The sequence below is a fragment of the Mustela erminea genome, chromosome 15, assembly GCF_009829155.1.
Source record: "Mustela erminea isolate mMusErm1 chromosome 15, mMusErm1.Pri, whole genome shotgun sequence".
Taxonomy (NCBI): Eukaryota; Metazoa; Chordata; class Mammalia; order Carnivora; family Mustelidae; genus Mustela; species Mustela erminea.
The window spans coordinates 51,673,199-51,697,516 of record NC_045628.1 but is presented as its reverse complement, the minus strand read 5'-3'; the positions used below and the strand labels follow the sequence as shown (position 1 = coordinate 51,697,516).

The 24,318-nt window shown below is 37.1% G+C and overlaps 1 long non-coding RNA gene across 1 annotated transcript in view; it reads left to right on the top strand.

Annotated features, from left to right (window-relative positions):
• Positions 1–24,318, top strand: part of LOC116574456 — a 44,370-nt gene that overhangs the window by 9,430 nt on the left and 10,622 nt on the right. Inside the window, exons 2-3 of the long non-coding RNA XR_004279321.1 lie at positions 3,572–3,620; positions 14,892–15,010. This is a non-coding gene — a long non-coding RNA (uncharacterized LOC116574456). The remainder of the gene's footprint in view (positions 1–3,571; positions 3,621–14,891; positions 15,011–24,318) is intronic.

Here is a 24,318-nt window from a genome sequence, read left to right as displayed (position 1 = left end):
AGTCTGTGGTTTGTTTTTTTCTTAACAGTGCTTTCAAAGAGAGGGATTTCTTAATTTAATGAAAATCAAATGCTTGATTTTGTCATTTAACTTTATGGGTTGTGCTTTTGGTGTTGAAAGAAAACTTTGCTTAATCAAAGATCTCAAAAATTTCCTGTTGGAAATTTTATAGCTTTAGGTTTTACAGTAAGGTATGTGATGCATTTTGAGGGTCAATTTTTGTCTGGATCAAAGCTTTTTTCTTTTCTTTTCTTTTCTTTTCTTTTTAATTTTTTTTCCAAAACCTATGACTATCCAATTGTTCCAGTACCATTTGTTGAAAAGACTATCCTTTCTTTACTGAATTGCCTTTGTGAATTGCCTTTGAAAATCTGCTCTTTCACAGTATTTTGTTATTCTCCTTAAAAGATGTTTTGGCTATTTTAGTCCTTTATCATTCTATGTGAATTTTAGAATCAGCTTGTCAGTTTCTACAGAAAAGTCTGCTCAGTTTTGACTGAAATTACATAAAATCTATAGATCAACTGACAGAAAATGATAATCATAACTATAGTGAATCCTCTGATCCGTGAACGTGGTTTATCTCTCGATTTATAAAGGCATTCTTAAATTCTCTAAGGAAAATTTTTCAGTTTTTAGTGTGTAGATTTTATATATCTTTTATCAGATTTATCTCTATAAATTTAATAATGCTCACTGTTGTAAATGTGTTTTTTTAAAGTAACTGCAACTTCTGGTTGTTCCTAGAACATAGAAATGCAATTGATTTCTGTATTTTGATCTTGTATTCTATGATCTTGCTAGACTAATTTATTAGTTCTAGTACCTTTGTGATAGAGTCCATATAATTTTTTTCCATAGATGGTCATGTTGTCTTTATATTTATTTATTTATGTGAGAAAGAGAGGGAGAGAGAAAGAGAGTGTGCCCACATGCATATGAGTGGGAGGGGAGGAGCAGCGGGACATGGCATGGGCAGAGAGAGAGAGAATCCCAAGCAGGCTCTATGCCCAGTGTGTAGCCCATTGCAAGGCTCCATCTCACAATTCTGAGATCATGAGCTGAGCCAAAATCAAGAGTGGGACACTTAATTGATTGAGCCACCCAGGCAACCCGGGTCATGTTGTCTTTAAATAAAGAAAAATTTCCTCTGTCCTATCTATTTTTAAATTTCTTTTGAAAGATTACCAGTATGGAACAAAATAAAGATTACAAGTGTGAAGAATCTTCAGTACAGAGTTGAATAGCAGTGGCCTAGTGAACATTCTTGGTTTATTTAAGTTCTGAGAGGGAAATTATTCATACTTTCACTACTAAATATGCTGCTAGTTGTAGTGTTGTGGGAATTCCTCTGTCCTCTTCTGTTTCTAGTTTGCTAAGAAGTTTTAATTAGGCATACCTATTGGATTTTTTCTATTTTTTGTATTTTATCATATTCTTTTTCATTTTTAATTTTATGTGGTCAGTTACATTGATTGCTTTTCTATTCCTGGGATAAACTCCACTTGGTTATGATGTGCTACATTTTCTATATATTGTTGATTAGATTTCCTAAAGTTTAAAAATAATTTTTGCATTTATATGCATGAAAATTATAGTTCTGTAGTTTTCTTTTAACATCTTTGTCCAATTTGGGTACCAGAATATGCTAGCCTCATAGAATGATTTGGGAATTGTTCCCTCTTCCTTTACTTTTCTAGAAATTGGAATAAAATTGTATTACTATTATTTCTTAAAGGTTAACTAGAATTCACTAGGGAGGCTATATGGGCATGGAGGTTTTTGTGGGACCTTTTAACTTCAAATTCAATCTTTAAAAAGTGATACAGGACTATTCAGGTTTTCTCTTTCTCTTTTAGTTAGCTTTAGTACTTTGTGTCCTTGAAGTTGGTTATATATTTCATATGCAGTGTAACATTGCTTTATTTATTTATTTATTTACTTAAGTTGGGCATGGAATCCAACATGGAGCCTGAACTCACAACCGTGAGATCAAGACCTGAGCTGAGATCAAGAGTCAGATGCTTAACCAACTGAGCCACCCAGGCAGCACATAGTTTTCTTGAAATGCTTTTAGAATATATAGCGTTGCTACTTCTTTCACTTTTCACATGGGTAATTTATACCTTCTGTCTTTTGTTTCTGGCCATTATGTTTAGGTATGTATCAATTTTATGGTACTCCTCAAAAAAGGGTTTTTCTGTTTTCTATTTAATCTATTTCTTCTCTGGTCTTTATTGTTTGTTTTCTTATTTTGTTTTTAATTTGTTCTCTTTAGTTTTTTAAGGTGAAAATTAAGGTCATTGATTTGAGACCTTCCTTCTGTTGTAATGTAGTTATTCAGTGTTATTAAATAAATGTTACTGGCATTCAGTAGTACTTTGGCTACATACCCAAGTTTTGATATGTTATGTTTTCATTTGACTTCAGTTCGAAATACTTTGTCATTTCATTTTTTACTCATTGGTTATTTAAAGAGATAATTATCTAGTTTCTAAATTTAAGGATTGGCCACGTATTGATTTGCTATTGATTTCTAATTTAATGCTGTTTTTATAAAGAACATACATGATTTACACGTTTCAAATTACTTTGACTTCTTTTATGGCCCACAGGTTGGTTCAGTTTAGTAAATATCCCATGTGTATTACAGGAATGGATATTCTCCTGTGGTTAGGTGGAGTTATTAGGTCAAGTTGACTGATAGTGTTTTTCAAGCATTCTTTATACTTAATGATTTTTTGTCTATTTATTCTTTCAGTAATTGAGAATGTTCTGGAAATCTCTGACAATAACTGAGGAATCTAGACTGTTTTCATCCCATGATTCTATTATTTCAATATAACATACTTACTATTCAAGGCCTTGGGAAGAGAAAGTTTGGAGAACCCAGCCACTCTTAAAACTATGGACCAGAAATGGCCTTTCTAGTTACTTACCATTGGCAAGAAATAATTACCTGGCCCCAAGCAAAGGGATCTGGGGGAGGGAGGGATACATGATGTGTTTGATAAGTAATAATCATATTTTCTACAACAAATTTTACTTAGAATGTTAGTTGAAAATATTTCCAGGCTTATTATGCCTTAGTATATAGAAATGAATCACTAGACCCTTCCATATCATAAAGACAAGTTTTAGACTTGTCTCATGTCACAGAATGCATTTCTTGGACATAACAAGGGACTTGTTTATCATTTTTAAAATATAACTGGAAATCTAATTTCAGGAAAACTTTGGGATAGGACGGGGTCATCCTTGTCTAAAGAAATAATAGAGTAATGAACAATTTTCTGCCATTATGTGCCAGTTTGCTAGTTGTAATATGTAAGTAGTTTCATGTAATCTTTAAGGAAACTATTTTTTATCCTAATTTCTAAGATTATGGCACTGAAGTGTAGAGATATGAGTAATTAATACATGGACAAATAAGTAAAAAATTAGCAGAACTGTTTCTTAGATACTCATATTAATGAATATGATGAATATTAATGAATAAGGAATATGATGCCAGAGTTCATTCTGTGGGTTTTCTATGTTTCTACTAAGATACATCTGTTCTTTTCTCCAGATTCTGTCAAGTGGATTCTGGGGAAAAAGTGTGAAAACAAGTTCAAATGGTGAGTGGCAGTTGTGTTTCACTTGAAATGATAAACGAACATAATAAGAGATGACTTAGGTATCCCCATGAAATAGTTATAAAGTTACATGATCCATTATAATCATATTAAGATAGCTATCTTCAACTCTTTGGAGAACTCTCATGGAGAAAGAAATTATAGTGCTTAAGTATAGCCCAGCGGGAGGCCATATACAATCAGTTTTTATAGCACAACGATTGAAACACACATATGTAAATGCACATGTATGTGTTTATATACATACATATATATAAATTAGGATATATGAAGTATCTGTTATATATACATGCATGTGAGTATATAGGCATATAAACATATTTACATGCATGTGTGTACGTATGTGTTCTCCATGTTCAGTAGATTCTTGGGTTTCTTAATCTCCACACTGCTCTGTGGGGAAAAGAATAATATATCCCTGAGGAATCAGTATCTTGGAGGTTAAGAGCTCATTCTTCCAACATCCAGTGGAGGGTGTCTTGCCAGGGGGAACCGGAATTCTGTTTTCCCAGTTGCAGGTGCAGAATGCCTCACCTGTGAAGTATGGTTATTATGTTTCTGTTACAAAGGTGAAAGACCTATAAACTCAAGAAACCTAAGGCGTAAGGGAGTTCCTAAGATCTTTCATGTAAGCGACAGAAACATAATTATCGCTCTTCAAAGGTGAGATTGGATTTATTTTTATTTCATTGTGAAAGTAGTGTGTAAAAAGAGTGAAATAATATGAGACACAAATTAACCTCACTAACATGAATGGAAAAATCAGCAGGGATGAATTAAGTGCTATTGTAAATTGAACTCGAATCTCTTTTCAGTGTTTAGAAAAGTTTTGTTTAACGTTCGTTTCATTTTTAAACAATCACCTCAAGCTTCTGGTGCTTGAAAAGTTTAAATACAGTAAGATAGCTTTTTTAGCTTGGTAGACATGTCAGAACAAGGAAGTGTTAAAAATGACAGGAGAAATCTGCCTTCTTGAACATTTTAGTTTTGATTTCTAAACTTTCTATCACATACATCTTTTCGAAGTATTTAATTTCTTTTTTTCCTTCTGAGTTGACATGTTATTCTCTTCTTCGTAGCTCATTCAGATGTTCCCCCCTGTTTCTGGTCTGTGCAATTAGCACTTGCGCAAGGTCATGTTTGGTACTTTGCGATTTTTATATCCATGAATAGAATGAAAATCTGTGTCTGCTCTTTCAGGCTCTGAGAGTTTACACTTGATTTCAGGGCTTGACAGTCACCTTTTAGCTATTTTGTTTTCTAAAGGTAACGCCAAACAAAGATCAAGTCTAGAATAGAATTAGTGATAAATGCTGTATAGATTCTAAGGCAAATAAAAGCAATTTAGGGAATATTTTCTTTAGGGGAGTATCAAAGATATTAATGGGATATTCGTGATCTTTTTAAAAAGTCCTTTACTGTGATAATTATGTGAGATAACACGAAATTTGTATTGCATTTGTTTGAATAGTATCAGTCTCCAATTTCTATCTCTGTCTGCATGTCATCTCAATTTCTGTCTCTGTTCTTGGAAAATGTGTTAGTACATAGTGCCCTTGGATGTGAATTCAAAGCAATTCAATGACTACAATCATATTAACGAATCCGGGATAAGAATTTGACTACCTCTGCAACCTATGTAGTACTGACATTTTCAAAGGGCTGAAGTTCATGTCCAAACTAATGGAGGTGTGAAGAAAGATGCACACATTTGTAGCCACAGGATGTGCTCTGTATTGTTGAATTGATGCTTTTTACATTTAGTTAGGGTCATGGTCATATTTTCAGTAATACTTTTCAGTAATGCTTTTCTGTCATTAGTAAATAGGATGAAAGACAATTGCTCAAGTGGAGGTATTTTGGTGCTTCCTCTGTTTTTCAAAGAAGAAAATAATTTTCAGACCCTAAGGATTGGAAACTCCTAAAGACTGAGCTTTCAGTGGAAACCAAAAGTAGGAAGTAAAGGTGCAGCTTCTAAAGACTGATGTGGTGATTAATGGAAGTCATGCATGTCTGTATTATGATCTGTAGATTTGCAGATTGTCCAGCCATTGATGGCATGTTTAGGGAGATATGTTTAACCAATAGCTTGCTTTCATAAATACTGCAATTCATAGCCTTAACCCTTTGTTCCTCCCCGCTCTCTGCAGCTCCCTCAGCAGGCAGCACAGTTGCTGCGAGGTCCTTACCCCTAGTGTGTCCGATATACACGCCAGAATTTGTTCAGCTGCCTCTTCGCCCTTTCTGCTCATGCTTGAAGCTTGATCCGGGTTTTCTCCTCTCCCAGGCAATGCCTTGCTTATTCTCCTGACCACAGGATCCTCTGTCCATTGTTGGCAACAGCTGCACACACTGTCCATACTTGTGGGAGGAAATGAGAGTAGATGATCCCCCGTTTATATAAGAGCACTATGTGCAAAGTAAGAGATGTTTCCCTGACCAACCAGATGTGTGTACAACACGGATGCTCTGAAGAAAGGAAAAATTCTGTGGTTTTTTTTTTTTTTGAAGTTTGGGAAAACAGAGCAATCTGACATATCTCATTGCTCCTCTAAAGGGAGTATAGGCAATAAGAACTGAAGCTCTGACTGATCCCTGAGAATTGAACAAACTAATGAGAGCTAAGTCACAGAAGGATCTCAACAAGAAGCCAAGCTAAACTAGGAGTTACTACAGGAGTCCTTACAAATTTATGGTGCCTATCTAATCAGATCAGAATTAAGGGGTTTCTGAGAAATTGCCTTGAAATATTCATTTATAAATGGGAAGAAAACTAGGACAGAGAAATAGAAGATGGTGGCAGGATGTTTTCTGAGTATGGTTAGTCAATTTCCCAGGGGAGAAATTCTCCTTTTAGTTCCTGAGTGATGACCATGTACCGATGCAGTTTCTCAAATTATGCACCCGCATTTTTGTAGTGTGATTGGGGATATAGTCTTTTTCCTCAGTTATTTTGTTAGCCTGACAGCTCTGAGCATTAGAGGAGCCCCGTGATGCTAAAGGAAAGTAAAGGACACTGTTATTTGTCTAGCACCTGTTATGTGCCAGCACTGTGCTAGTACCAGAAATTTCCCTGATCCCACTGTTCACAATAGCTCTGTAAGTGAGATATTACTCTCACTGTTTGAATGAGCTTCAGAAGAAATGAGTATGTTTCTGGTGGAGTTACTCAGTTCCACCATGAGAGTGAGATCAGGTTGATAATACAGTCCATCAGAACTCATTTTAACACAACATATGTGATGTGTGCTATGGGCCGAGCTTCTCTGTGGTTTTATTTTGTTTTGACCTGGAAAATTAGTAGGTAAACCTCACTCTAACTTTGTAATCAAGACCTTGCAAGTTTTATGACTTAAAACATTATTATTATTATTTTTTTACAAATCAATAACTCTGAGTTTAAAAGTAAAGGATGTTATAAAAGATATATATATATATATGTATATCTTATATATGTATATATTTTTTCTCTCTCTCTCCCTATATATATATGTGTGTGTGTGTGTATATATATATATACACACATATATATATATATAGAAAGAATCCTTATTTGTTTTTTATAGATGAGCAAGATATCAGAGGAAAGTGGTAAGGTCATTGCCTTCTGATACAATGGGTTCAATGTGAATTTGGTTATGTATATCTTAGCGATTTTACCTCTTCGTCCTCCCATCCCCCTAACTGAAATGGAGGTGCTTATACAAATCCTGGGCTCTGAAACCTGGAGATTGGCAGGTGGGTGTGCTCTGTGGTTTTCTCCATCTCTCTGAGTGTGTGGGCCTAGTTCCCAGCCTGGAGCTGCTCAGCTTAAGTTCAGTGAGGTTTTTCCCCTTGACTTCACATAAAACACCAGATGTGAGCTGCTTGAATTAAAGTGGGTTGGAAGTAGAGAAAGACGGAAATAATATCTTAGCCAAATCACATCTTTTTCTCAAATCTTTGGATTTGCTCTGTGTGTTTTGTGTTTTTGGCATTAGTATATCTCTTTCCACTCAAATAATTGGAGTGTGCCTCACTGCTGAGGAGTTGGACGCTTCGACTTTACTTTCCTTCTACTAGTCTTGGGGAAAAGAAAATCCTGTGTGTTGGCCCCTTTGATACTCTTTCAGAATTTTTGGCTACTTCAGGAACAGAATAAGCACAGTAAGCCTTTCCTCTTGCTCCTGCCTCTGCAGGTGCTTGCTAATCTCTGTGAGGTATGCAAATGATGTAGGTGATTCCTCTTACCCTCTAAATCATCTGGGGGCAATGTTAGGTTTCTGAGATTTGTTTTGGAACAGAAAAATGCTACACACAAGTCCACTAGACTCTGTATTTCTGGAAGGGGTAGCAGCTTGAGGATGGAAGGGATGGCTATTTTCCTTGCCCTCTTTGCAAGTGCAGGGGAGCCTCCTATGACGTCTTTGCTCTGCCAGATGAAGGTCTTAGGTGAGGGGGAGTATGTAGGGAAAGATGGCTTTGGGTGTGCTCTCTCAAGAAACTTACATTTCAACTCCTCTATTTACTTGATTAGGAGGCATGCTCCCTGCCTTTCCAACCCTGATTCTTTAAGAGGCTATCCATTTGGTATTTCCATTTGCTGACTATTTTCTCACTCTAGAACTGAGGTGCCATGGATGGATGGGAAGATTCTATTTTATGAGATAAGAACTTCTAATTTGGGGAAAAGAAAAAAGAAATGACCCTTAGTAAGTTTTTGTGTCATGGACTGGATGTTTGTATCTCCCCAAATTCGTATGTTGAATCCTAATTCCTGATGTGATGGTGTTGGGATGTAGGGCCTTTGCGAGGTCATCAGGTGGAGAGGGTGTAGTCTTCATGAATTGGATTAGTGGCCTTATTAGTGGCGTGTGAGAGATCTAATGCTCCGTCCACCATGTGAGTACACAGTGAAGAGATAGCCCTCTAGCAAGTGGGGCCTCACTACACGTGGGATCTGCCTGAATCTGCCAGTACCTTCCTCTTTATCTTCTCAGCCTCCACAAGTGTGAGAAAGAAATGTTTATTGTTTAAGCCAGCTGGTATATGATATTTTTGTTAAAATAGCTCAAACAAATTAAAGCACTTCCTTGGTTAGAGAGACTAAAGTCGTTTTTTGTTTTTGTTTTTGTTTTTGTTTTTAATAGTTGTAACCATTCCAGGCCACCAAGGTATCATAACTTAGCCCACTTGCTGGGTGAAGCACAAAGATTTATAACATTAGCTAATCAGAGTAATTAAAAAATTACTTTGAATTTGGAAAATACTTTCCAAATTATAAAAAAAAACCCTCATAAACATTTTCTCATTTTATACATGGGCATGCATACAAATACATAAATATGAACATAACTGCATGGCAATGGCGCCCAGGGGAACACAGCATACCTCTGAAGTAGAATCCATTAGGTTGCTTGGAAATCTGTGTGGCTTCCAAGAAGCTACCTGGGTTGACTAGTGGAATCTATCTCAAATACCAAATCTTTCCCTAGATAAACACCTATAATTCCCATTACTCCTGGTATTTTAGTGTAACCAAGGGTAAGAATTTTGGGAAGGAGCTTTGCCTAGAGGAAGTGAAAGGTGATGATCAAGACAGTAATCCAGCCCATTGAGAGTTGGGGATGAGTTGTCAAGGGCAGTCCTTGGCTCTGATTTCATGGATAAGAAGAATAAAATGCAGTTTGTGTTTATTTTTCTTCTTGGCAAGACAAATAAGACAGAAAGAAAATAACTTTCGGACTAAAGCAGAATCTTAATAATAAGCCACGATAACAATAAATTGGAAGCAGAGTTTAATTATTGTTTTTCTTTGCATGATTCGCTCTTTGCCTTCTTTGTAAACTTCCTAGCACTTAGTTTTGATTCTTCGTTTATCCTTCATCTGCCGATGTTATTTACATCCACAATTGTGATGTGTTTACCATATTATTAAAATAGAACTGGATTTTAATTAGATATCAATTCAGGATCACAGCTTCAAGCTATTTGCCAGCACTGATGGTGATCAATAGAAGATGTTGAACAAAGAAGATAAACAGATTTTCTGAATAGTCAAATATTTTTCATTTCCCTCCCTTCTTCCTTCTCCTGTTTCCCTGCTCTCCTGTTCCCCTCCCGACTAGTTCCCTCATTCCCCTTCCCCATCCCTCCACCTGCTTAATTTTTCATATGCTGCATATATTTAATTTCCTGTGTGCTTTTCACTCATTCTATAGCATGCATTCAAACACGGGGAACCGGAGATGTTGACTGCCAGATCATCACGTTTGCTAATTCACAAATCTACTTCTAGTTGCCAGTTCCTTTGGATAAGGCATCTTTGAAACAGTTTCTATTATATGCTTGTTTCAGAATTATAAAATGTTATTTGCTTGATTGTGTATTTATTTTACAACAATTAATTCACCCTGATCTTTTATTTGGAAAAAGCACTGCCTGCAAGAAGTAAACAGTTCTAAGTATTCTAGAATATTATACCTAATTATCCCTTTATTTTTGTAATTGTACACCATTCCTTTCCAAGTTTAGCATTTTGGTTGATTTAACTCTTGCAGAAATTAAATCTCTTTGTGAAAAATGTTGCTTAGAAAAATACAGGATTGTGGATTTGAAAGAACTATACCGAACTGGACATATGCTTCATGGAATGAGATCTTTGCCTGTACATTATAACAAGGTCATGCTGGAGTAGGTGATATGCACTAATTTACTTCTTTTGCTTATGTATGCATGTATTCTTTTTGCAAAATTATCTGAATATAAGAAAAATTGTAAAGCAATTCAGTATTACCTACTGGCAGTAGTCCACCGTTCCATAAAGCCATGAATCTGATCTCATTCACTTATAGCCTGAATGTATAAATTTCCACAAAATTTAGTGAAATAGTAATTCACATTGTGTATTCAGTAATAAGAGAAATTTCTGTATTGTGTTTTTCCACATATAAACACGTATGTTTATGTATACATATATTACATATGTATCACCTGTGTATGATCATTATACTGCTAAAATGGTCCTGGATTTTTAATTTTCTTCTCCTTCTTAGGAACCTGTGTCCATTAAAGTTTCCCGTATTTGTCCACTTTTACCTTTTTCTGACTGAACTTCCTTCTTCCTTCTCTTCTCTGTCCTTTGCTTGCTTAGGAAGATTATTCCCATATACCTCTGCCTATATACCAATAATTTCCTGAGAAAATTGTTAATTAAATCTGTGAACTCCTTAGACTTGTTCTTTTGACCTCAGGGCATGTGAACTCTCTCTTTAAGGAACTCACCATTTTACACATCACTTGCCCTTCAGCTGGGCACATGGCCTATGTTAATAATTTTCCTTCAACAAGCAATGAGCACTTGATTATTGACTCCATGATTTCTGCTCTTCACTAGCCTATGTCTGATATGGCCATTTTGCTCCACTACTTACCCTCGAATACAGTGACTTATTCTCTCCTGTCTTCCATCTCCTTCCTTTTCTCTTGGGGAGAATATTGGGAAGCATGTTTTTATAATATTTTTATGGATGTTAAGGGGAGACTGCCCTATGATGCAGGGAGTAGTGCTGTGTGGACTATAGCTGATGTGTATGCATAGAGATTATTCATGAACTTTCTTGATAAGTAAACTTGTGACTTGCCTCACTATGCTCAGTGTACTGGCCAGTATAGCTCAGGTATGTTTTAATGGTTGTGGAATGAGGGAAAGTATGAATGAAATAGGTATGTGTATATTATTCTCAATGGGGAAAGGCTTAGAGCCTTTCCCTTAAGATCAGGGACATGACAGGGATACCCACTCTCACCACTCTTGTTCGACATAGTACTAGAAGTCCTAGCAACAGCAATCACACAACAAAAAGAAAAAAAGCATATTCAAATTGGCAGAGAAGTCAAACTCTCTCTCTTCGCAGATGATACTTTATGTGGAAACCCCAAAAGACTCCACCCCCAAATTACTAGAACTCATATAGCAATTCGGTAATGTGGCAGGATACAAAATCAATGCATAGAAATCAGTTGCTTTCTTATATGCTAAAAATGTACTGAAGAAAGAGAAATTAGTGAACCAATTCTATTTACAGTAACACCAAAACCTGTAAGATACCTTGAAGTAAACCTACCAAAGAGTTAAAAGATCTATACCCTAGGAACTACAAAACACTCATGAAAGAAATTGACGAGACACAAAAAGATGGAAAAACATTCCATGCTCATGGATTGGAAGAAATGTCTTTGCTACCCATAACAATCTATATTTCAATGCCATCCTGATGAAAATAACAATGGCATTTTTCAAAGTGCTGGAACAAACCTAAAATTTATATGGAACCATAAAAGACTCTGAATTGCCAAGGAAATGTTGAAAAAGAAAAACAAAGCTGGGGGCATCACGTTGCCTGATTTCAAGCTATATTACAAAGCTGTGATCAGCAAGACAGTATGGTACTAGCACAAAAACAAACACATAGATCAGTGGAACAGAATAGAGAGCCCAGATATGGACTCTCAACTCTCTGATCAACCAGTCTTCAACAAAGCAGGAAAAAAAATCCAATGGAAAAAAGACTGTCTCTTCAATAAATGGTGCTGGGAAAATTGGATAACTATATACAGAAGAATGAAGCTCGACCATTCTCTTACACTGTACATAAAGGTAAACTCAAAACGGATGACAGAACACAGTGTGAGACAGGAATCCATCAAAATCCTAGAGGAGAACATAGGTAGTAACCTCTTCGACATTAACCACAGCAACTTCTTTCAAGACACATTTCCAAAGGCCAGGGAAACAAAAGTGATAATGAACTTTTGGGACTTTGTCAAGACAAAAAACTTCTGCACAGCAAAGGAAACAGTCAACAAAACAAAGAGGCAACACACAGAATGGGAGAAGGTATTTGCAATTGACACTACAGTGGGCTGATACTCAAGACCTATAAAGAACTTCTCAACTCAATACCCAAAGAACAAATAACCAACTTAAAAAATGGGCAGAAGATATGAGCAGACACTTCTCCAAAGAAGACATACAAATGGCTAACAGACATATGAAAAAAATGTTCATCATCTTTAGCCACCAGGGAAATTCAAATCAAAACCACATTGAGATACCACCTTACACCAGTGAGAATGGCAAAAATTGACAAGGCAAGAAACAACAAGTGTTGGAGAAGTTGTGGAGAATGGGGAACCCTCTAATACTGTTGATGGGAATGCAAGGTAGTGCAGCCACTTTGGGAAACAGCGTGGAGGTTCTTAAAAAAACTAAAAATAGAGCTTATGAACCTGCAATTGCACTACTGGGCATTTACCCCAAAGATACAGATGTGGTGCAAAGAAGGGCCATATGCATCCCAATGCTCATAGCAGCATTGTCCAGAATAGCAAAACTGTGGAAAGACCTGAGATGCCCTTCGACAGACAAATGGATAAGGAAGATGTGGTCCATATACACAATGGAATATTACTCAGCCATCAGAAAGGATGAACATCCAACTTTTGCATCAACATGGATGGGATTGGAGGAGATTGTGCTAAGTGAAATAAGTCAAGCAGAGAAAGTCAGTTATCTTATGGTTTCACTTATTTGTGGAGCATAAGAAATGGCAGGGAGGACACTAGAAGAAGGAAGGGAAAAATGGAGAGTTGGGGGAATTGGAGTGGGAGATGAACCATGAGAGAATGTGGACTCCAGGAAACAAACTTGAGGGTGTTGGAGGAGAGGGGGTGGGGGGAATGGGTGAGACTGATGATGGGTATTAAGGAGGGCACATATTGCAGGGAACACTGGGTTTTATACACAAACAATGAATCATGGAATACTACATCAAAAACTAATGATGTGCTGTATAGTGACTAAATTAATATAATAAAAAAAGAAATAGGTACATGTAATCCAAGAGATACAACACCAATGCTTTACTAATAGTCCAGTGTCTATGTTTAGCAAAGAAAAATGGTGGAATTAAAAAAAAGTAGAAATCGAGGAGTCATATGAACAAAAGGAAAAAAATCTTACTGAGGAGAGCAAAACCTGGAGATTAGAAGACAAGAAAGAAAGGGCACACTGACTGAGTGAGGCTGTTCAAAAATTAATTTAAAAAATAAATCATAGAGGCTCACATTGGAAGTCTTGTAGACAATTTGTCTTGCTACTGTAACCTTTGGAATCATAACTAAATTATATATAATATTTAAAAATCAATAAATAGTGCAAACCAGACAGAGGAGGGGTTGAATGGCAGAGGGAACTATGGAAGGCAAGCAGAATAGAGCCTTCAAACAATATTAATGAGACAGATGACCAAACAAAATAAATGGTCCACTTGCTACCTAGAAGAGCTTTGGGGTAGAAGTTACAAAACCTGCTGCTGTTCTTTACTTGATTTTGCTGGCTCAAGGAGCGGACCTTCTGCAATCCTAAACTTTCTCTGTCTAGCCACCTCGACTGTTTGTCTCCCCCACACAGTTCTGGTGATGTACGTAAGCACTCACACTCTCCTGGAGGAAAATCTCACAACCCTTGCAGATGCAGGATTCTATCGAACATTGATTAAACTTTAATCAAAGATAAATTTTCTCTTTCTAAAAATGTTTTTAGAATGGAGGAAGAGTTACCAATGAGAATGGTAAAATCCTGCTGAAATCCTTAGGGGAAATGCTCCTGGGTCACTCATTCACAGCAAGGGTTCAGTACATTCAGTGTTCATTTGTTGCAGAAGTTGGCTAGCTTGGTTGATGGTCCACGGTTGCCATTTGGGATAGAACACCTCATGAATAAAACACAACTTGTTCTTGGTATATTGGCATATTTTTTTTGGTCAAAATTAAAAGCAGGCATATTGGCATATTTTTTGGGTCAAAATCAGAAATGTCTGTGAGTGAGAAGTAATCACCTTATGAAATGAGTCACAAGTAGAAAGTTTATATTGCCATTTAGGGAAGGGGAAGAAGCTTTATATGTGTATGATTTCTCCATATGCCACCTGTTCACAAACATTACACACAAACAAACTCACACACACACACACACACACACAGACGCACACACGCATACCTACCCAGGCATCCACGTTTCTGGGTATTTAAATAGTCAGGTAGCTTTTCTCTAAACACAGAAAGATAAACTTCCCAAGTAGGTGTTGACTTTTATTGGTTGACATTTAAGAGGCTTGTGTCAGGTAAGGAAGTGTTTTGTCGAGGAGCTGATTGAGCCATTTAGTGTGACTGCTTAGAAAATTAATTTTGCTCTTTTTTTTTTTTTAACAGAAAGAACTGTTTCCTACATGAGACACTTTTCCTCCCGCCTCTCCTCTACAACCTGTAGCTTTAAGTGAAATTAATACTGGACAGACCATCAATCGTTATCTGTGGGCACTAGGAAACAGGTAAATCATGGTATTGTGAAACTTAAAAAGTTATCTATTAACTCCAGGTAAGTAGACAGTCAAACCCTTCTCATAGGATCATTAATTAAGATACTTATGGAGGGTAGATCTTTATTTGACCTCTCTAACTTGTTTTCAGGCTGTTTATAGAGAGAGGGTTGGGGTGGGAGAGGGAGAGAGAAAGGGACTATAAACAGTTTAATTGTAGTCATATAAGAAAAATAAAAACATTTTCATCTTTTCACACTTGAAATACTCTGTCCCCAAGCAGAGTAATTGTCTTACTTTATTCAAAGCAAAACAAAGTAAAAGGTTGGTACCTTAATCTCCTAGATCCATATTGTGGATAAATTGGCATGTCACAGCTTTCCAAAATCAGGGTTATCCTCTTACCAGTGAAATAACCCAAGGTAAAATATATGGTTTGATATTTCAGAGAAAATCTTATTATAAGCAACTTGGGATCATTGAGATTGAGGATATTTGGCTTTAAATAAACATCTTTCTGCTTCACGTGGGAGATGAAATCACATCTGTGAGTTGGCTTGCCTTACTTGGGGTTATTGCTGTTTCAAAACATTGTCCTTACGAGTCTGACTTGCTACTTAGAATGCTTATCATTAGAGTCACTTTTTTCTTTTTTTAATTAAAACTCCAGAAGGCCCTCTTTAAATACAAATATGTGCCCTGGGAGAACTGATTTCATGAATTCCCTCGTATTGCCATAAGGAAACTACACCAAAGGATGGAAATGCCACACAAGTGCCAGAGAAAGGAATTTGTTGGGCAGAGTGGTGGGTACAAAAGTACTTCACTCTTCCTCTAACACATCCCCATAGGTTATTATTCCCATTTTATGGATTATGAAAATGTGAGATTAAATAATTTGCCCCAAATTCTGCTGTCAGTGAATCTGTTCTCTTTCTTTCATGTCTCTGTATAATGAGTGCCAGCTTTTTAAAATAAGGGTATGGTGAAAAAGAAGGCTTTGTTTGTTTTGGAATCTTATTAGCACACCGACACCCTGCAGAGAAAATGTACACAGTTGAGATGGAGCATTGGGTTCAAGCAGCCTCTGTAGTATTTGGAGCTGTGCTCTTGTCAGGGCGGCTGAAGACGCTGCTCTTCATGACGGCTCTTGTTTTAGAATGTGAGGGGGTGGAGGCAGGGAGTGAAAGGTGACTGGGAGGTAAGAGGCACACGAGTTTACCTGAGAAGTGCAAAGTGTTTGTGGGAGGTTGTTGGAGAACCCTAGTTCACCTGCGACGTTATGTTGTAAGAAGGGTGTAGACAGCCGGCGGAACCCAACTCCTCAAGGCAGCGTGCTTCTGCTTTTGGAGAAGGAGCCGTTCTAGAAACAAAGTGGGGTTTACAGAGAACGTCGATGCAGTAATACTTTTCATGTCCAAGGCGGTGGCAATTTTTTTTTTGATAATTTGTGTTAAAGAGGAATTTGAATTTCTCAAAAGAGAAGGCTGACAGGATGACTTAATGACTATCTTCAAGTATATAAGGGATTGTTACAGTATTTGGAAGATGACAACCAGCTGTTCTCTGTTTCCAAAGAGAAACAAGAGAAAATGGATTTGCAAAGTGGCAAGGATTTAGACTAGAGACAAGAAAGAACTTGATTATTACGTATTTTCTTCACCACGGGGCTGTTAGTTGCTGAAAGAAGGAACTGTGTGTCTGGGGGTCGTGGGGTGGGGTGGGGGGAATCTGCGGACTTTTTAGAGTGAGTGTCATCTGGTCAGCCCACTCCTTCCTCTGCGCCAAAGGTACAGAGTATTGAGGACTTATGAGGAGCACGTTTGAGATGGCTTTGGCACTACATGACTTTATGATTTCTTCCTCTTTAATACTTAGAAGTCTATTGTTTAAAAACTAATTCCCAGTAAAAATTAGTTTTTTTCAAATCTGATCATGACGGTAATAGAATTCAATGCTTATCTTTTTCCTCACTAAGATTTAATTTCTCACTAAGACTCAATTACAGAAAAATGCTGTAGGAGTCTTAAATTATTAGTGAACTTCCAAGTATGTCTTCTATCCTGCCACCTGGTCTTCAATGATACGGGATTGATATGTTGATAAAGAACGTGCTTATAATATTAGGCCTTTTTGTTTGTTTGTTTGACTAGGGTTCCTGATGAATTTTAGGGTGAGATTTTCTTTGTACATTGAAACTAACAGCTGTAATTCTTCTACCTAGAGAGGAAAAGATTCAGGATGGTGTTTGATGATGCTGACAGGGTGTTGTGTGTTTTTAAGCCCTAACTGATAAGCTGTAATTTGATGCAAAATCACTCTGGGTAAGTCCATATAGACAAAGAGTAACTTTGGCACTCCAGACAAAATAACCAATCTGGATCTTTTTATAGAAGGTTCTTAACCTTCTTCAGAAACCATGTTGAAATCAAAACACAGAATCTTTTGTTATCTTAAACTTACCCTTTCTCCATTCATTTTTTTTAAAGATTTTATTTATTTATTTGATACAGATCACAAGTAGGCAGAGGCAGGCAGAGGAGGGCAGGAAGCAGGTTCCCTGCTGAGCAAAGAGCCGATGCTGGGCTCAATCCCAGGGTCCTGGGATTATGACCTGAGCTGAAGGCAGAGGCTTTAACCCACTGAGCCACCCAGGTGCCCCACTCCATTCATTTTTTTAATACTTCCCTTTTTTCTGGTTTAATAAAGTTACATAACATTTAAATACATTTGACAATGCAATTTAGTATATATGTATATTTATATTTTAAATAGCAGGAGATATTCATAGGTAAACTCTTTCCTGATTACCTTTGGCAGCTTAAGTTTTTGAAACCCTAGATGATGGTAGGAGTTTACTTCTTAGAAAATAGGATTTTTACCTTGTTTGGCAGCTTTGTTTGCATTGTTAACTAAAAAATGTGAAAAATAAGGTATCATCTACTTCACTACTATTGTTTATAGCTATTCGTATATTACTATATATATGAAGAGACAAGGCAATGTCATTTTATAAATACGGTGATGTTATTTATTTTGTCATAAGGAAAACTTTCATTTCACTTGACACTATAAAATGGCCCTCTGTGCACGTCAAGATGCCGATATGAGTTGTTTACCTGTCTGCTAATAGCAATTAGATTTCTTGTTAATGACCAGTTTGTAATTGAATGCTGCTAGCTAGTCATTAAAACTCAAGAGATCAGAGGAAACAATTTCTCAGGCTTGTGGCATCTTGCTCCAGAGGCTTTAAAAATAGTTCCATATATATATATATATATATATATATATATATATATATATATATATTTTTTTTTCCTCCTGAATTTGCTACTGGAGTAGAAAGGGAGGCAGTCAGTGCTGTTTTGCTCCGTATACATACTTCATTAAAATAAGTCCACTCCTTATAGAATTTCTATTTTAAGAGAGCTAATGGAGACATTAGTTTATGGTGTGTACTGAAAACAAGGAGGACACCCAAAATGTTTTAAGATTTAACTATACATACTTATACTAAAGTTCTCTAATGTCTGTCTTAGACTGGAACTCATTTGGGGAGGGAACTTGACTTTGCTAACACTTTCTACCCTTTTTTCTTAGCAAGTTTGATTTTTTACACTCTAAGATGGCATTTTGAAATTGTTATTTTTCCCCTCAATTTCTACCAGTTCCCTCCCACTCACAATATACATAAAAAGGAGATTGAGGCAATAAAAGGAGATAAACCTCATCTTTTCATCTTCGAGTCCAGTGGTAGAACAGAGTAGGAACATTGAGGAGATTCCCTCCCTGAAGGACACTGGAGAAATCACAGTGAGAACCCTTCCTCCCGGTTTGAGGTTTATAGGGCTCTGCTGTTTCCCACCCTTTGGCCGATGTTTGGGCAGCTGGAACATACCAGCAGCTCTTGTTAGGAATTGTGCCCTGGCTCTCAAACACCTGAATTTAACCCACTTTTCTGTTAGGCAAACTCTACATTTGGGATACACAAGAGTACATTCACTATTCTATTTCATGAGTGTTCCTAAATGGATACATTCATACGTACACACACAAGTATGCAAGCATACACCTACCAGAACATCGTTCATAGGGCTTTCAAATTTCTCCAGGCATTAGGTGATGTTTTCAGAACCTGATGAGAAAATTTCTCATTCTCCTCCAGTCAATAAAGCGATGAGTTTTCCTGAGTCTTCTCAAGGGCTGATTGCTAGGCAGAATAAATTCTTTAAAACTTTTTTGCCCTTTAACTTTATTAAATGCCTGACATTTAACAACATTAGCTGATGGCAGAAGATGAGTCCTGCTCCGTGTGCTGTATCCTGGAACATGATGCAAGACATAAAAAGAAATCTGGACGGAAATGTTGCCATTAGTTTGGAAGTTGCTGTTTAATCTGAGTTATTTTGGGGAGGAAAATGACTCACAGAAGCTAAGTGTTCCTACAGATTGTGATATTGTAGGAGGCTGGCATGGCTCTTCATTAATCTTATTTCAATTAGAACTCTTCACAGCCTGCAATTAGAATGTTGCTGCTGTGATGAATCCATACTGTACATGTAGCCGAGACTGTTTTCTAATGAAGAGAAACAGGCCGCTTGGCATTTTAAAGACAAATTTCCATTTTGGGTAATTCAGTAAATGCTTAGGCTTTGCCTGTTCTCTCTACACTCTTAGAATTGTTCCCTTGAAGCTATCGAAAGTTCTTGATTAATCCTAATTGTGTCAAACATAACTCTCCCACATCTTCTAGAATGTGTCTTAACTGTGATGAAACGCCCCTGTAATAATGTGACACTTGTATATAGGTTAGCCTAGGGGCTCTGCAGCCTTGCTTTTAAAGGGCCAGATAATAAGTATTTACACCCATGGGCAGTATGGTCTCTGTCACCACAGCACAGCTCTGCCACTGCAGCCAGTGGACAGTACATCAGCAACAGGGTGTGTCTGTGTTTCCATACAGGTTTATTTACAAAATAGATACCTGGCCAGTGAGACATGGTTTTTGACATCTCCTAACCTATACCACCTCTGTTTATCCATTTTCTGGAGCTTGGGGGATCCGGGAAAGATGTTATCACTTTCTAATGTTCCACCTAAATTGTCTGTGTTCTTTATTCAAACTTATGCTTATAATACTGCTTTTAATATTTTTTAATGCTTCTAATATTTCTATCTTTTGGGAGATTATAGATTTGTATTTTGATACATATATTCTTTTTCTTTTAAAGATATACTTACTTTTTTTTGAGAGAGAGAGAATGGGGAAAGGAGCAGAGGGAGAGAGAGAGAGAGAGAGAGAATCTTAAGCAGATTCTGTGCTCAGCACAGAGCCTGATGTGGGGGTTCAGTCTCCAGACCCTGACATCATGACCCTGACATCATGACCTGAGCTAAAATCAAGAGTTGAGGGCTCGCCAAATGAGCCACCCAGGTGCATATATTCTTTCTTGTCTGCCTCCCACTGATGCAGTGAACCAATTTGGACAAATTGTTTTCCTCATTTTCCTTTCATAATTTCCATCACTACAGAATGACTTTTTGAAAGCATTAGAAATGTCAAGATGTGACAACATGAACATTACTTTTTCTTTCAAATATTCAAGTGATTGGCAAATATTGCCTGTGCCAAGCACCTTGGTAGACATCATAAAAGACAATTTACATCCTCGTTCTTGAATAGAAACACAGAAATAGACTCTTGAAGACAGCATGGGCCAGAGATCGTGTATTCCAGGGTCTCATTTCAAACTTGCAACTTTTTTGAAGAGGCTAGACTTGCAGTCCTTCAACAGTAAACATTATAAAGCTGTTTTAAATAAGGATTCAATATTGAAGTTCACGTGCTAAGGACTGTAAGGACAACTTCTCCATTAGCATTAATTATCTGTGATACACCAGGCACAACGCTTTGTGCTGGAATAGAAGAGGACTAAGACAGCAGCTCACAGGGGCAGGCATGTGTTTGAGGCAAGGAAGACAAAAGAGAGAAAGTGTAATACAGTCATCACAGGTCAAGAAAGATTTTCTAGGGGTGGCATTTGACCTGAGTCTTGCTGATCATACAGAGAGAGCCTGAAGAGATGGTCTGTACAGAAAAGACAAGAAAAGCAGTTGCAAGTTAATCTTACTCTTACCCGAATGTAGTAACAATATCTGCCCCCACAATGTAGTAAAAAAAGCAGTAGACTAGGATTTGTAGAGCTTTCTGAGCATGAAAAGTTTATGTTAGCACTAACATCAACTTGAGTAGAGACAGTAAGGAGTATTGGAGAACATTAATTTCAGACTGAGGTAGAGCTAGACATATCCTGTTTTTACCACTCAGTTACCGTGTCCCCTCAGGCAAGTTATCAAACCTCTGAGGGTCAGTTTCTTCATTTGTGAAGGGGACTATTTATAACTGTCACTTGGGCTGTTTTTATGTGCAAATATCTACATAAGGGCTTCAAGATGACACGATGGCTGCAGCAGTTCTAGCCATTGCACCCAGGTGTGACAATGTCAAGCAGGAGAAGAAAGATAATAATCTCATATGGCTTGCTTTACAGGGAAGATGCTTTCCCAGAAGCATCTCACTGGATTTTCTTTTATATCTCATTGGTCAGAATTGATCACTTGCCCATTCCTGAACCAGTCTTTGTCAGGGAGTGTTGGATAGACCTTGGGCCACCCAGGGGAGGCAAAGGAGGAGTCATGATCCCCTGAAGCACATGGCTCTGTGGGAAGGGCAGGGAACTTGCACAAAAACAGAATTTTGGTAGGAAAGAATGGGGAAAAGAACCAGTAGTGTCATTGTCTTTACGGGGATTAAAAAGGATCATGTTGAAAAGGGCTTAGGTTAGCAATTGGTATACAGAAGGCACTTAATAAATGATAGCTAAAACCATTGTTAATTTTATCACTTCAACTCTTAGAGATTCAGTTGTATTTTATTAACCATCGAATGTTCTTTAAGTTTTCTGCATTAATATAATACGCCAGTTTTGCTTCTTTGTTTTTTTATATGTGGTCTTTCCTAAACTAAGTTTTATTGAAGTATAATTTAAATAGAGGAAAATTTTTGGATCTTGCATACATGATATTTGATGGATTTAGACACATGAATGCATTCTTATGGCTACCACCCCAGTAGAACATTTGTTACCCCAAAGAATTCCCTCATGTCACTTTGCAGCCCCTTCTTAAACTTCGTATGAATGAAATTATTCAGTATGCTGTCTTTTGTCTCTAACTTTTTTCACTAAATACAGTGCTTCTTTACTTCATCCATGTTGTTGTTTGTATTAGTAATCATCTCTTTTAATTACTGAGGAGTATTCTATTACATTGATATGTTATTCTTTATGTAGGAGTTAATAGACATTTGGACTATTTCTTTCTTTTTTTTTTTTTTTAAGATTTTATTTATTTATTTGTCAAAGAGAGAGCGAGAGCGAGCACAAGCAGACAGAGTGGAAGGCAGAGTCAGAGGGAGAAGCAGGCTCCCTGCGGAGCAAGGAGCCCAATGTGGGACTCGATCCCAGGACGCTGGGATCATGACCTGAGCCGAAGGCAGCTGCCTAACCAACTGAGCCACCCAGGCGTCCCTGGACTATTTCTTTCTTTCTTTTCTTTTCTTTTTTTTTTTTTTTTTTTTTTTTTTTTGGTCCCTTGTGAACAAAGTTTTTGTGTAAGTTTGTGTTCATCCATTTTCTTAAAAGATTTTATTTATTTACTTCAGAGAGAGAGTGAGAGAGAAAGAAAGCAAGAGCGAGCACAAGCTGGGGTGGGGAGGAGAGGGAGCCTGATGTGAACTGGATCCCAGGACCCTGAGATCATGACCTGAGCTGAAGGCAGATGCTTAACTGACTGAGCCACCCGGGTGCCCCTGTGCTCATCCATTTTTATAGAAATACACTATCATTTCTTTTTTAAATACACCAGAAGTATTGTTACTGGCCCATAACTGAGGCTTGGTAAGAAACTACCAAATCATTTTCCAGGGTGATTGTGCCATTGTGTATTTCCATGAGCAATGAGTAAGAAAGACAGTTCTTACACATCATCACCAACCCTTGGTATTATCAGTCTTTTTGTCATTCGAGTGGGTGTGAAGTGAAATCTCATTGTGGTTTTAATTTGCATTTCTCTGATGAAGAATGATGCCCATCCTCTTTCATATGCCTGTTGTCATTTATCCTCTTTTGTGAAGTGTCTTTTCAAGCCTTTGCCCATTTATTTGTATTTTATTATTATTATTGATTTAATACCATCTCTTATATAATTCTTGATACAAGTCCTTTCACAGATGTCTGTGTTATTCTTTCTGTGGCTTTTGTTTGTTTATTTGCTTGTTTGTTTTCTTAACAGTGCCTTTTGATGAGCTGAAGTTTTTAATTTGAAGAATTCTTATTTATATATATTTCTTCTGTTTACTCAGTATTTTTGTATCTATTACAAGGATGCTGTGCTAATCTTCGGTATGTTTTCAGGAATTTTTATAACTTTTTTTTTCCAACTTACTTCTTGGTTATAGATCTATTCACATTTTCTCTTTCTTGAGACAGTTTTAGAAATTCTTTTCTAGAAAAGTATCTTTTTATTGAGGATTCTACATGTTAATTTATACATGTTCCCACAAATACAATTTGTCTTAATACAGAAGTAAAATTGTGTATGTGCATTTTTTTTGAGTATATGTATTTCTTTAAGATTTTATTTATTTGACAGAGATCACAAGTAGGCAGAGAGGCAGGTAGAGAGAGGTTGGGCGGAAGCAGGCTCCCCGCTGAGCCTGATGTGGGGCTCGATTCCAGGACCCTGGGACCATGACCTGAGCCAAAGGCAGAGGCTTTAACCCACGAAGCCACCCAGGTGCCCTGTGTGTGTGCATTTTAAGAAGATGCCATGTATCTTTTTCTTTCCCATTCCCTCTCCCTACAGCAGCATCCCTACATGAACATACCCCATATTAATAATCTAATAGTTATCCATCTTCTGTCTTTCTGTCCATCCATCCAACCATCCATCCATCTACTGTTGAATAGCATTCATTCTAACAGATGAATCATATCTTGGTGGAGGGAATTTGAATTGCTGTCTTCTTAATTTGTATCTGGTATTCTGTTCTTTTTTCTGGGTACCACTATTATAGGGGAGTAATCTGATGCTGTTCTAATACTTTTTGTGCCATATCTCTCACTTTTTTACTTTTATACTTTCATTTTTCTCTGATGACATTTTCTTCCTCGTTTTGTCATTAATGATTTGGAAGCCATGCAACTTCTTTATACTGTATTTATTATTACCTTTAAGTGAAAAACTTTTCTGAATTTGGG